This window comes from Zootoca vivipara, chromosome 4, assembly GCF_963506605.1.
Source record: "Zootoca vivipara chromosome 4, rZooViv1.1, whole genome shotgun sequence".
NCBI classification, from domain to species: Eukaryota; Metazoa; Chordata; class Lepidosauria; order Squamata; family Lacertidae; genus Zootoca; species Zootoca vivipara.
Window position 1 is genome coordinate 25,887,110 of NC_083279.1, and position 14,009 is coordinate 25,901,118.

The 14,009-nt window shown below is 44.9% G+C and overlaps 1 protein-coding gene across 1 annotated transcript in view; it reads right to left on the bottom strand.

Annotated features, from left to right (window-relative positions):
• LIMS1 (LIM zinc finger domain containing 1) overlaps positions 1–9,379 on the bottom strand; it is a 72,211-nt gene extending 62,832 nt beyond the window's left edge. The window contains exon 1 of the transcript XR_004692558.2: positions 9,178–9,379. The gene's annotated coding sequence lies outside the window, so the exon portion shown is untranslated. The remainder of the gene's footprint in view (positions 1–9,177) is intronic.
• Between the last annotated feature and the right edge of the window lie 4,630 nt (positions 9,380–14,009).

Here is a 14,009-nt window from a genome sequence, read left to right on the forward strand (position 1 = left end):
TCGGGTTACGAACTGCGACCCGGAACGGATCGCGTTCGTAACCCGAGGTACCACTGTAGTGGTTTTGGCGCTTGAGGTGAACTCTCATACACAAGCTTTCGTAACATGGCTATTCTTTATTCTTTTCCGTGGACTTAATGGCAACACTCTTTTAACTTTGGTAACAGCCTTTCCAAGAGATTGTGGGCATTTAAATGACCCAATCTCTGGAATAGTAGTGTCGCCAATTGGCCTAGATTTTTTTCTTTTATCTTTTGTCTGTACTTTCTTTTGTGCTCAGTTTCTTTCCGTCTGTATTCCATAAGTGATTTTGCAGACAAATTCTTTACCAACTTTTCTCGCCTATTCTTATCTCTGACCCTCTCCTTTTCTTTGAAGCTTTCACATTTGTTTTTATCTTGTTTTAGTTTTTCACGCAGCTTTCTCATACGTTCTGCAGATGTAGTCTTTCCCATTTTGTGTATTGATTCAAAGGTTATATTATCTGTATTACTGTATGTATTCGTACTAGGGTAAAGTAACGGTAACTGCCTTTATGTTCCAGAAGGAACAGCTACTATTGATTCATTCAAGCAGCTGCATTTGGCTCCTTAGTCTTATTGGTTTCCACCAAAAGGCAGCTTTGTGATTGCTTGAGATTGTTCCCTCCAAAATGTATCCCTTTCTAGCTAGTTCCCCTCTCCTCAGTCCCTCAGTCTTGTTTGCCAGAATAAAGAATTGTTACATGAGGAATCTGTCTCCTGTCTGCAGAGAGCTGAAATCACTTGCTGAAATCACTAACTCAAGCTACAACAGTAAAACAAGTTGAAAACTGTCACGGGTGGGACAGAAAAAGAATTATTAAAATTTCATGGTGTTTACATTAATTAACTGCATTTTTATTACTGATAGGTGTGTTATACTCTAATACATACTCCCACAATAAAACAAACATAACCTATAAATTAGTTTTATCACAAAATAAACTTTTGTACCTTTTGCTGTCACGGGTGGGACACTGAAACAGCATCCCATTCAATAATAAAAATAAAATAGAAATAACTTACCTATTTAAAAAATTTCAAGTCCAATGTGTAGACAAAGGTCTTCACTTTAATAATATACCAACAATGACAACCACAATTTTTGTTTATCTTTAAAAAATAATGCCAACCTAAATGAACAAAATTAAGCTACACAATCAGAAAAATGATACTGAAACTTCAAGCTCAGATTTCTCATGAAAAAAATAATTTCAAATTCTTTTTTCCTTTGGAATATTGAACTTTAATATGTTTAGTTAATGAAACTATAAGTAAAATAAGTATATTTTAAAAATAGTTTTTTTCTAATCAGGCTCATTTTTCACGGAATGGCCCTTTAAGTGTATGGTAATGTGTCTGTGTAAACGGCAATTGTTCCCAAGAGCACCACAAACACAAAGGGGAAGCTCTCAGCCACAATGTTTATCCATCTTCTGAGTGGTAGCAACAATATATTGATCTCCCCAACACCCTCTTGCAAGTACAATTCAATTAAAATGGAGGCAACATTGTACTGTATTCCTACATACAGTGGAACCTCGGTTTATGAACACCTCAGTTTATGAATTTTCGGTTTATGAACACCGCGGACCCATCTGGAACGGATTAATTCATTTTCCATTACTTTCAATGGGAAAGTTCGCTTCAGTTTATGAACGCTTCAGTTTATGAACAGACTTTCGGAACCAAATACACCCATGCTTCAGTTTATGAACGCTTCAGTTTAAGTACTCCGCGGACCCATCTGGAACGGATTAATCCACTTTCCATTACTTTCAATGGGAAAGTTCGCTTCAGTTTACGAATGCTTCAGTTTAAGTACCCCGCGGACCGTCTGGAACAGATTAATCCACTTTCCATTACTTTCAATGGGAAAGTTTGCTTCAGTTTATGAACGCTTCAGTTTATGAACAGACTTCCAGAACCAATTGTGTTCATAAACCGAGGTACCACTGTATAGCTAAACGGGGGGTGGGGTGGTCAAAACTGTTGCTCAAGGGGGCAAGCAAGTGGCAAACCTGGTCTTACAGACATAAAAGCCGAATCTATTTCTCTCCCCTTTCCCCAAACTTGACTTCCAACAAGCTGGGAAAGCATTATGGGAACATCCCATTAATTTGGTCATTGGCAATGCTATTTTCAACTTACATGAAGGGAGATAGATCCCTGCCCCAAGGAGTTTACAATCCAGAGATCATTAGTCAGGGGCATACAGCAAAGAGAGAAGAAGCAAGGTTAACAAGGGATGAGTGCATACAATCTCTGCCCACCAGCTGTGTGCAACACACACACACACACACACACACACACACACACACACCCTCACCCTCCAATCAGTAAGCTGCAAACAAGTCTTGCAACTGCTTTCCAATAATCACCATAAATGGTGTAAACCAGACAAGCATGAGGTAATCAAGAAACGAAGCACAAGCACATAAAGAATGAAAGTGCTGTTTTAAAACAAATTCCTCTGCAAATGCCAGGTTGCAGAGATCCAATCTCAGCTAATGCTTCACTACTCACAAATCCTTTTTCAAGCCCCAAATAAAGAACTTCCACTTCATCATTTAAAACAATAGTGGCTGCAGCCAACTATCAGCAAGACTTCAGTGTTAATATTTGCTATTCTAACATGCAGGGATATCCTTCTCAACTGCTCTGGAAGCTTCTCTGGTGTCCTTCCAACGCAATAGCTATATTGGCTGAGACACAGCAATTCTTCTTATATATATATAAACACTACACAATAGATCCATACGAAATATTTAGAGATCTTCCATATGGAGGAAAATTATCTACTACAGGTCCATTATAGATGTGCATCAGAACTGGAAAGCTCTCAGGTATGTGGGTGCCATGTGTTACCAATTAGACTGTTTTATTACTGGCTTCCTTTTGGCTACGTCTAACCGCAAATCCATTACCGGTATTTACCTATTCTCCAGTGCTGCATACCACAACTCAGCAATGATGAGCTAGCCTTTGTATTTGACTTACAATTCTAGATTTTTCAATTTTGGGGCGTCTCGGGGTTACAGTTTCTGATCGGGACTCCATATTTCATCCTTCCAATTAGGCAATATAGTAACACTACATTTAAGAAAAGTGCAATCGTTTCTTGCAGGGAAGGTTTTAAGCAACAGCCGGTTCCAGGGACCGAGAAATGAAACATGGGCATCAGGCTTCATCTCCAACATGCATGTTAGGATCGCAAGTGTGAAGGCGCTGCACATTAAAATCTCTTTGTGTGAATGAACTTAGGCCACCAAGGTAGAAAAGCTTTTGGTCCAGCTTTCTCCTTTGATGTGCTAACCTCGCCCATTCAGGAAGATGCATTCAAATATGCTATCCCACAAACATTATTAACTGACTTGGTTCACTGCCAGGGGGATTCTTACTTCGTCAATAATCAACATCTGAATCAGTGTTAAGGTTCTCCATGCCTAGGAAAGGTACTAGAGACAAATATTATCTGGTATCTTCCCCGCCAAAGGTACTTTTGAGAACTGCGATCATAAGAAAACGACTGTTCATGTATAAATATCTCAATAATAACAGATCAAAAACATGTAAGTTTAGAGTCTAATCAAAGTACAGTGGTACCTCGGGAGTTGAACGGAGTCCGTTTTGGAAGTCCGTTCGGCTTCCAAAACCAAGGTGCGGCTTTGATTGGCTGCAGGAAGCTCCTGCAGCCAATCGGAAGCCACGTTGGGCATTCGGCTTCCAAAGAACGTTTGCAAACCAGAACACTCATTTCCAGGTTTGTGGCGTCCAGGAGTCAAAACATTTGACTCGCAATGTGTTCGGGAACCAAGTTAAGACTGTAATTCATAAAAACAGACAAGATCCATTGTGGGGCAGGGGTGGGGGACACACGTGAGTGTTGAAACCACGACAGGAAAATCGCAATACGTGTGTTATTCTTGAAGATTCTATAGAACTCATTATTTTGGAATGTTATCTTCTTGCCTTCACCCTATATGCACTGATTTGGATAGGGGAACTTTATACTATATTGAATGGTCTGCATGTTGCCTCAGGGCCAGGGTAGCCAAAGTAGTGACAGCAGCTTCAGATGCCACCCACTCAGGTAAATTACCACATAAATTGGCCATACCATCTCATATCCAAACATAGAATGGCCAACTCTCAGGTGTTGCCATCTGAACTGGCCAGGAACTACAGCTCTGAGAAGGTAATTCCTTAGGAGATATTCCTAGTTCCATTCTTAAAATAAAATAAAACCACAGCTTCTATTTTTTCCCAGCAAATGGACAATAGCTCTCCCACCCATTGAGTTCACATTGCCTGAATTCACAACCACTGTATTCATGAGGACTGGCCTGTTCTCCAATTGGGGAGGGGAGCGGGGGATAAATGTTTAGCTCCAACATCAGTGACAAGGAATTCCCACTCCCCCTTTCTGGTCATTCTCACGGTCCCAACATGACCCTGGTGGACTGAAGCTGGCTGCGCACTTTGAGGCATCCTACACTGCCCCCAACTTTCAATTCAAGTGAAACAAACAACCGACAAAGAACTGAGGCGAAAGGCTTGGCAACTGGCAAGCATACATGCAATTCCTGTTAACTGCATGTTAGACAAGGCGGCACGCAACCTCCTTTCTTTGAGATATCTTTATTATAGCCTGTTCTGAGTGTTTACCAAAGAACATTGTTGCACAGGATTCTGAACACATCACACACAACCAGTCTGCACAAGTGAAGCTCGTCCTCTGAAATTCTACAGACAGAATATGACTTAGAATCATAGAGGAATTGTAGGGTTGGGAGGTACCTCAAGGGTCATCTAGTCCAACCCCCTGCAATGCAGGAATCCGGCCCAGAGGCATCCCTGGTTGGGCTTGAACCACCAACCTTCTGGTTAACAGCAAGATGTACTGACCCACTGTGCTGAGGGGCATGTGACTTTGCGTAGAAACTCGCCTCCTGTACAAAGATAAAATCCACTCGCTTTTTGCCCCTGGAGCTGGCATGTGGCCCCTATAAGGCTGCCCAAAGGGCAATGTGGCCCTCTGGCTGAAATCGGTTTCCCCACCCCTGCTTTACCAGGTTGAGCCACACAAAGCTAGTGCGTTTAGCTTATTGGGCCACAGAACCACAGTCCCCCACCCCATATGAGTCTATCTAACTTTAACAGAAGTAAGTCTGGACTCAACTGGACAGTTCAAGGGACAGCGATTTCTAAACAAATCAATTCACATTCAAAACATGTGCCTAGTACCCGTTTGCCAGATTTTCTCCCCACAAGAAAGCAAGCACAACAAAGCCAGAAGCTTCTACGAGTAGTGAAGGATGCAATTTAGAATACTGCTGGAGTGAATGAATGAATCACTGTGTCCCAGGCTCTGGCTCATTAACCTTTACTATCACTTTATAGGAATGCTTACACAGCTCTGGTATAGCACCATTGTACTCGCACTTACAGAAATGCAATTCCACCAGGAATTACAGGGATATGACTATAGATTAGTAATATAAATCATCTACTTGCATGCAGAAGCCCCCCCCCCCGATTCAATTCTCAACATCTCCAGGTAAGGGGTCTGGGAGAGCCTGCTGTCCGAAACCCTGGAGAGCAGTTGCCAGTCAGTACCGACAACACTGAGCAAGACGGACCAGTGGTGTGACTGACTCCATAGAAGGTGGCTAAGGTGGCCAGGACAGCTCAGTTGGGTACATCATGAGACTCTTAGGGTCGTGTGTTCGAGCCCCACGTTGGGCAAAAGATTCCTGTGTTGTAGGAGTTTGGGGTTGATGATCCTCGTAGTCCCTTCGAACTTTACAATTGTGTGAATCCGAGGCAGCTCCCTATGTTCCTGTTGCAAGAATGATAGAGGACCAAAAAGCAATCTAGCTTACTTATCCTGGCACATCCAAGATGTTGAATCATTCACCAACAGTTCAATCAGAGCAAAAAAATAAATAAATGCTATGGTAGGTGTGCTATGCAATAGCAATAGTCACTGATGCCTCCAGCAATGAAACAAGCTCGCATGTCCAGAGTAAGCAATTTGACTAGGATGGAAATGTCTTGCCAATACCAAATACAGTGGTCATTCACACTCTGAAAATGAACCAAGTTAGTCCACCAATATTTCCCAAGGACAATATTTGGGAAGATCCTGTCTTTCTCCTTTCAGTAAATGTTTTCATTCCACAGCAAGCTTCTGGGGTTACAAAACTGAGATTATTGCCCCTGGAGTCAGCGTCTCCCATTCAGTAGGCTATTGCCAAAATAACAAGGGCAATATTTTGACCACCGTTAAGAGATCAAGAGAAGGCTATGGAATTGCATACTCCCCACCTCCCTGTTATGCACCTGAACCATGCAGCATTACAAGAGCATGGGGTTAATGTGTCAGGTGGTCATTGGGTCTTGCAGAGCACTTTTCAAGGGGCTTCATATGACTGAAGCATCAGCTAATCATTGGTGCTTTGAGGGGCATTCCTTTGCCACACCGTTTGATTTCAACCTCAGCAAGCAATAAGAAAAGGATCACCTGACATAACATGTATTTGAGTGAAATGTAATTGAGGGAGGTTGAATTGGGGTTACTGATAGGATATTAATTTGAAGGTACAAGTTAATTGAAGGTAACCATAGCTTAAGAGTAATGAATGGGGATAACTGAAGGACAACTGATTTGGAGTAAGATCTGTTAGGAAATGAACTGAGGGTTTCAATGGAAGGTTACTGATTTGGGCTGACCTGCGGTAGGTTGCAAACTAATTTAAGAATGTAACCATACTGATTTGGATGAGAAATTGATTGGCTTGCCTCCTTTGAGATTTAAATTCTAAACCTGCATCTATAGGTACATATTTGCACATGCAAATATTATGTAATTACGGTATGTGTTTATGGAGTGATCCCCAATCTTTTAAGACTATAGATTATAGTCCCTAGGGGAGGAGGCCAAAGCTGTTTAGAATTTGGTAGGATCCAAGAATTAGAATCTTGGATTATGCCCTGAAGGCCAGAACCAAGACAGAATGCACTTTGTAATCATCTGTACCGGCAACAACCCAGTTAGTGTGTAAATCCCGGAGCATGTGCGAAGAGCAATGGCAAAAGTGGGAATTGAAAACTTCAGGCTGTATAGTTGGCATTTCACACCCTATCCATGCAGTCTAGAGTTTCATCACCCACCACAAGCAGCTGTGGTTATTATTATTATTTGCAGGAACAGATGTTATGGGTAAGTATCCTGACCAGATGACATCTCCAGAAGAGGACATGCTGTTACTTAGGATCCTGGGAACTTCGGAATCCAGAAATGCACAAAGTATGCAATCCTTTCAGCTTCTTCCAGAAGTGTAAACTTTGTGAGGAAAGGGAGACGTGTCGTACGCACTTTCACGGTGCAAAACTATTAAAACAACTTGGGCACCAGTGCTTAGGAGACCTGATTGGGTGGGCCACGACTCTATGATGCACACATACAAATGTTTTAAGAGCATACAGTGGGCATTAACAAGTTGCACATTTGCTGCAGGGAGCACCGATGTTTCTGACAGTGTGCCCACAGCAAACATGAGTGCTACACAAAATGTGAGGAAGCGGAATGGGAACCAATTGTCAGAGGTCTCTGTCTGCTGGGTGAGGGTGACCTTATTTTAAAGAGCAACCAAGCCATGAACTCTCCCACAAGCTCCAACAGACCCCACTTGTTTCAGAACATTTCAAGGAATAGATGCCACAGTTCCACAAGAAAGCCCTTTGTGAAACTCTCCACTTATTAGCAGCAACATGCAGAAAAACAGGCTTGTAAATACACTTGCCTGAAAAGGCACTGCCTCCACCCTAACCAGAAAGCAGGGAAAGTTTTATGTTTTGGCTGTTTTGTGGCTTATTACTTGTATTTTATTCTGTAGACAAACAGCCAATGAAATTTGGCAGGATGGGATGTAATAAACAAAATAAAAATATTGGAAGTAGATGATTATCTATGTGGGAGATGCACTCTATTTGAGGCACTCTTCAAGGCTGGACGTACACCTAAGCAGTTGGGACTTATTATTTCAGTGTCACAAATATGCATTTGGGAAAATATATGTATCATTTAAGGTAAATTTGTAAAGCACCCAGATAAGCTGAGTGTTGAGTGTGCAGTTGTTCACCAACCCTAATCTGAAGGTCTGTGATGGAATGTCATGTCAGATATCCTCCTTTCTTCCTTTGCTCCAAGTCTAATCACGTGACCATCATCACCTAGCTTAGGTGAGCAGATAAAAAGTTCTGCAGGCTTTGTTGTTGTTGTTTAGTCGTGTCCGACTCTTCGTGACCCCATGGACCAGAGCATGCCAGGCACTCCTATCTTCTGCAGGCTAGTCCTTGTTTTAAGGGACTTGCTTGCAAGGCTGCCTTCAATGATGTCGCCTTGCAATCCGTGGCCGGCCGTGCAGAATTTGGAGAGGGGAGAACAAGCCCAGAAAAGCCTCGCCTCACTTTCCAGGATAAGGCTACCTTAACCGAACTCCTTTTCAACTTTATAAAGTCCCCGCTCCACCCCTTGTGACCAACGAGAGGCTCCTTCATCGAATGCAAAAGCGTCCCCACCCTTCCCCCCCACCTCCACTCGCCTGCTGCAACTGCGGCGCGGAAAAGTTCTGCCAGCCCCACAGTTTGCAACATCCCGCCATTCCTCCATGATCCCTTGCGCCCAGAAACAAAACAGAACTCTCTTCCCTGCTTGCTCCCTTCCAGATGCGCTGAAGTCCAGGCAGCTTCTTTCCCAGGCAGCCCCTCTTCTCCACCCCACCCCACCCCGCATCTCTTTCCGCGTGGCTCCCCCTCCCCCCTCGACCAGTTCCCGTCCCTTAAATCGCGCCAGCCAGCCCGCCGCCACCGCAACCTCGGCGCGCCCTCTGGAGAGAGCGCACAGTCCCGTTCTCGACGCCGCTGCTGCTGCTGCTGCAGGAGGGCGCGGCGGGCTCATCCCCGGCTTCCTTCCTGCCTGCGGGGATGCCTTTTGCCTGACTGCGGGGAAGTTGTTCGGGGAGAGCAGGCAGGAGGCAGAGCGGGAAGGAAACTGGGCAGGCAGGGCGCACGGAGCCCCCCAGCCGAGTCCTTTTGCAATGAATGGGGAAGAGCCCGGGCTGTGGCTCGCTCGCTGTCAGCGGCGGCTTACCTGTTCGTCACGCCGGCCGCCACCCCCAGCATCGCGGCGGCGAGGAGGCAGGGGAGTCCCCGACTCAGCGAACCTCGCAGAAAGCGCGCCGCCGCGTCTCTCCGCTCCGCTCTTTGCCTTCTTCTCGCAGGCGAGTTCCGCGCAGCAGCAGCAGCTGCAGGCGGGGCCGCCCCCGCAAGGCAGCACAGGAAGGCCACGAGGGGGGAAAGGGAGGGAGCGAGAGAGCCAGGCAGGCGGCGGCGGCGGCGGCAATGGCGCGTCACCGGCCCAAGCACCCTTTGCTCCAGCCCCCTCCGCCGCCGCCTCTTCCTCCCGCGGGGAAGGAGAGGGAGAGGTGCGCGCCGGGGGTGGCTCGCGGGCGGGCTCGCTCGGCCCCACTAGGGCTTCCGGCTCTCCAGTGGCTCCTATTCCAAAAGCCCCGTTTCTTTCGCAATGTGACCCCCCCCCTTTTTTAAGCAGTGTGCTTTTTATATGTATAAAAAAGCAAGCGCACTGGCCAACGGGCAACAGCTGGAAGTCGCCGTGTGGTCCATAAGTTGTTTTTAGAAACGGGAGAGGTGAATGGCTTTGGAAAGGGGCCACACACAAAAAAGCGCTCAGCAGAACAATTACTTTGCTCGCCCGCCCCCCCAAGGGCCGGCCCAATACATTTGGACACCTGAGGCGGACCCCAGAATGGCTTCCTGCCAGGGAAGAAAAGGTGAGGGGAAATTTAAATCAGAAACAAGGCGCGCGGGGGGGATATCTACATCGGCATGACGCTGCCCCTGTGGATTCTGCCGCCTGAAGCGGTCGCCTCCCCTTGTGTGGGTTGGTCCTAATCTCCCCCGCTCCCCACTTTTTTCTCAGGACCCTCGCTTCAAGGGCACGCTTTCCTCAACTGCTTGACCCCCCCTGAGCCCTGTTCTGTTTGTAGCCTCCCCTTGTGACCATCAATTCTCTAGTCCAGTGTTACCCAAAGTGGGCGGTACTATCTCTTGTGGGGGTGGGATAACCTAGGAGGGCAAGGCAAGGGGGCGCTGGAGATGTAAATAACTACCGGTACCAAACTTTAAAAAGCTGGCATCACTAGACAGTGCATCAGTTTTGTTACTTAATTAAACCAGTGCTTTTGTCTGGGGGACACGGGACGCATACCCCTAAACGTTTTGTGAATCTTTGTACTTTCATCCATTTACTGTATTTATTTTTCCCAGTTTGAACTATAAAACGGTGGTTTTCTTGAGTCAAAATAAGAATACCCCTAAACATTTTTTTTAGAAAAAGCATTGAATTAAACTAGTTTTAAATGGATTTTGAGTAAATGTGCAATTATTCTTTGTTATTATTTTGAGTTTTATTGTGTTGTTATCCCCCTTAATGGGTCATGCAAACCACTACTCTGAATAATGCTTTTTATACGGTTTATGGAACCAGGGGGGCAGCGGCCCGAAAAGTTTGGGATCCACTGCTCTAGACCTTGGAGAATGACCCCCACGCGCTGCTTTTACAGTTCACATTTCCTACCTCTTAGCTGTGTTTCAAAGACAGCAGAAATTCTGACAGTTGCTTGCTCAGATTATTCACACATTCATTCTGGACTCTGTTTGGGTTTTGGACCTGTTAACTGTGAGAAGACTTGACCCCAGTGGAGGCTGGATTACAGGGCTCCAGCCCACCTTCTGAAAACATAATGCAGTTTTTAAAAATTGTTCTCAAAATCTCAAAGCCACGTGCTCTTTCTTGTCCCCTCCACATTTTATGCTTGGATTTACAGAAGACTTTTTGTCATTCTCTCCTCCAGCGAATCGGCTCCCTGCACCACTCAGCCAGTCCTAACCCAAATGTTAGCTACAGCAAAGAGATCCCCTTTGTGTGTCCTAGCCGAAAAACCATGTGACTGATTGGAATGCCAGAATGTCAACCCTAAGAGGAAATCTCTTACTCCATCTGCTGTTATGAAGTCTGTCTAGCATATAACAGATGTGGGAGGAGTCAAGACTGCTTCAGGAGCATCCCTGTGTGGTAGCATTAGCCTTTGAAGAACATGCATTGGTTCAGAACATGCACAGAGCTGTTTCCCAAAGGCCAAGAAGCAATAAGCAGCTTCCTTTTCTTTACACTGGTACCTTGGAAGTCGAACGGAATCTGTTCCGGAAGCCCGTTAGACTTCAAAAACATTCGGAAACCAAGGCGCAGCTTCCAATTGGCTGCAGGAAGCTCCTGCAGCCAATCGGAAGCCGTGGGCGCCCCATCAGATGTTCGGGTTCCAAAGAACATTTGCAAACTGGAACACTCGCTTTGCGGCGTCCAGGAGCCAAAATGTTCAACTCGCAAGGCATTCGGGATCCAAGGTACGACACAAGGTGTTTTGTGACTTTGCTAAGAAAGAGATTGCGAAACAGTGCAAGCAAGCATCAGTGGGTCTCTTTTTTTTTTTTTACATGTGGTAATCATTTTTGCATTTTTTTAAATATTGGGAGGATAAATAGTGGGTGACCTGTGTATGTTTTGCGACCAGTAGTGCAGCAATAAAACTGCTGTACATTTGCAAAGCTAAGCAGGGTCTAATATGGTTTCAAATTGAATGGGGAACCTCTTGTTGAAATTCCCACATTGCAGGGATTGGACTAGATTACCTTCAGACTCAGTATGGAATTGGAATAAAAAGATGACCTGACCTGAACTGTGTAGTGTTCTGGCAAGTGCTCACATTTTTACTAAAAATGAAGCTTTTAGCAAGATTAATATAAAATATGCAGCACTGATTGCAGAGCCTGAAAACTTCCTGGCACAATTTGGAAAGTCAGATGCCCTGTCAAAAAATGCTGAAAGATATCTGGTCAGGGAGTTGAATCACTCATCACTCTAATCACGTGCTAATGTCAAATGGATATGCATGACTCCTGCAACAAAATGTTTTACATTTATTTCTTCATTTAGTACATTAAATTGTTGGAGGTGGGATAGAAATATAAAAACATAAAATCCATACTTAAACCACGTCAAAACAAGAACAATACTTTAAAAAATGGGGAAAAGAATCCAGATTTTTAAAACTATCACAGAACACCGTAAGATACTTACTGCATAGAAATTGCAACAATAATGAATTTGCTCCCTGGAGGAAGAACTGCATTTTCCCAGAACACAAAACAAATTAATTTGCATTTCTTAGTTTGGGGATAAATGCATTCACAGCTTCCTAAACCAGCCTTTGCAGTGATTTAGGCAGTTTTCTTGGCAGAATCCCTAATGCTTTTTTTGCTGTGTAAACAGGGCCTAGTATTGGGAAGTAGGAGATACAAGTTCCAGCCTCAAGGGAAAAGGAGGAAATGGCCTCTTTCACCTTTTGCATGCCTGTCCAAAAAACAGCCATGTGACGAGGAGAGAGGAAGCACCCAGGACTCAAACCCGCACTGTAAATACTGTATGAAGCAATTCCCTATCCACTCAGCCACAACAACAGACAGGAAACACAGGGGACATGGAGTATTTTGGGAGTATTTTGTGTTCTCCCATGTTGCAACCCAGCAAGCCTTCCTGCATCATGGGCTCCCCTGTGCTGTGCTGTCCCACCCCACTTTGGCCATCCCATTGGCACATTTTCACCATCATAGCAGATGTACCAGCAGTGGTCCACTGGCATCTCTTTCATGGCAGTGGTGTCCCACCAGCAAGCAACACGGGGGGCTTCCACCATATCCCACAGCCCCTCAGCCAGCACGTCTCCTTAATAGCGCTATGAATTCTTGACTTCCTAAATGGTCAAATTTAGCTAATATTTGGGGCAATAAGAGGAGATGCCAGGCAAAGTGTAAAGATACAGGCTGACACCAATTCTCCTGTTCAGGAGAACAGAAGATGGAGATGGCATCAAAGAACAAAGATTGGTGATGGCAGGGTCAAAATGTGAGACATTCAGCATAAGGCGAGGAGGGTGAAGTTCTTCCCCCTCCCAGCCTTTCTTTCCCCTCTACTGGGTTTTGTGCCTATTTGCCTAGGGACTTGTTAATCTTTAAAATGGGACCGGCATATTTTAAGGTTTTGCTTTCCTCTGTGTGAACACACAAAAGGCTCCTGTATGCATTATTTACAAGTTAAAACTGTTTTGTACTCTTGTGTGCATGACTTCTTTGTATCTGAAGAAGTGTGCATGCACACGAAAGCTCATACCAATAACAAACTTAGTTGGTCTCTAAGGTGATACTGGAAGGAATTTTTTTTTGTTGTTGTTCCCTCAACCCTGTATGCAGAGATTGGTACACAAACAACAGGACTCCCGAGGGCTATTTCCCATCAGCCTCCGGGAGCTGCACCACACATGGAGTTCCCCTGCTGCACCAGAAGCGTGCCAATTGCATGCCTTTGCGATGGGTGTTGCAGTTTGAGTCTTCTGTGCCTCCTAGTAGGGCATGCACAGGCTAGGTCAGGCCTGAGCTCTTGCTCACTCAAGCTTAGCATTTATGCAAGGTTCAGCTGAAACCAAGCCACTCGTTCACAAAGGGACCTATACCAGGGGAAGCTGATGGCACAACTTACATTGATTGATTGAATTTGTATACCGCTCCTCGTCTGAAGAGCCCAGAGTGGTTCACAACAGAAAAATGCAACATGAGAAATACAAAATATGTGATAAAACTGTCAGGGTTCAAAACTACAGTGGACTCTCTAGTTATGTATCACTCTGGATATGCAACTTTTGGGTTATGAACGCGGTATATACTTCCGGGTTTCACTGTGCATGCATGCACAGAAACGCTCAATCATGCACAGCAGCGGCGCCTCTGCCTATGGACTTTTTGGGTTGCAGACGGATGCCCGGAACAAATTTAATTTGTATCCGGAGGGTC